This window comes from Austrofundulus limnaeus, unplaced genomic scaffold (assembly GCF_001266775.1).
Source record: "Austrofundulus limnaeus strain Quisiro unplaced genomic scaffold, Austrofundulus_limnaeus-1.0 Scaffold521, whole genome shotgun sequence".
Classification (NCBI taxonomy): domain Eukaryota; kingdom Metazoa; phylum Chordata; class Actinopteri; order Cyprinodontiformes; family Rivulidae; genus Austrofundulus; species Austrofundulus limnaeus.
This window is the reverse complement of record NW_013952923.1, coordinates 327,276-328,558: the sequence shown is the minus strand read 5'-3', so window position 1 is coordinate 328,558 and position 1,283 is coordinate 327,276.

The following is a 1,283-nucleotide window of genomic DNA, read 5'->3' as shown; positions in this document are numbered from 1 at the left end:
ATCAGATACTTTAAGACTTTTACTCAAGTAATATTTTTAGAGAAGACTTTAACTTTTACCAAAGCGTTTTTATGATAAGATACTTGTACTTTTACTCAAGTATCACTTTGAGGTACTTTATACAACACTGTTAAAGGGGATACAGAAATATCTCGCAGATAAAAGAGTAAAGAAACAAATAAAAACCTAAACAACAAATGAAACTAGTTCTACATTTTTACATGATTATAGACTTATGATCCATAAAAACTGCACACAAACGTTTTCTCTTCTGACTCTAACTTAAACCCACTTGCCAACAAGAGACCGGTGTCTGGTGTTGCTTTTTCCGAGCAGTCCTTGAAGGCACCAGGAGTGAGTGTGATGCTGTGGCTCCATCCACAGGGGAGGTGAGGTAAAACATGCCTGGTCCTGCTCAGAGGAACCCAGGCAGGACAAACAGGAGGAGTTTCTGCTCCACAAACAAGCACATTTCAGTTTATTAAATAAAACAAACATCAGTTTTGGATCTCAGCTTGCTGCTCTGTCTCACATTAACGCAACAAAACATTTGTAGTTTGTTCAGCAGCTCTGTTAGCTTCGCTGGGCCTTGTTCACTGAAATAAAKAGACGACCATTCTCAGTGCCTTTATTCTTTCAATCACACATTTCTGTTTCTTATTTGCACAACAGCGTTTATAAAAGTTGCCAAAGCATGAGTCAGTTTCATTTGATTAAAATGTGTAGTAGAAGTGCAAAGTGAGCTGAAAGGAAGAATGTGTTGAGGGTTTATAAAGAGACACGTCAGAGCCGAGCTGCCAGACAAAATCCTGTCAGCGAGGTCACTCACCTCTTTTTAATCCCTGCTTTAAACGGCTGCTTTAAGAGCCTATCCTTGGCTTCTAACAGTTATTTATGGTATTTAATTGTTTAATTCTAACAATTTATCATTTAGATGTTTTTATTTTTATGTATTTGTATCTGTTGATGTGTGAAAGAGTGGTTAGAAAGACTGTTTTTATATTTAACCCTCCTGTCGTCTTTGGGGTCAGTTTGACCCCATTCAGTGTTTATCATTCAAAACATAGTTAAATTATTTTCTTTTGCTTCATATTTCATGACTTTTCCTAATTTGATGGAGACAACTGTTACAATATGATGATTTTTTTTCAATGAGCTGAACACAAACTGCACAAGTTGGTCGTCCTCAGGGGTCAATTTGATGTGGTGCTGTTTGTAAAGTTACACAGTCAAAAATTACCTCCGATATTTTTGTTTTATTTAACCTTTTATAAGAAAAAAAG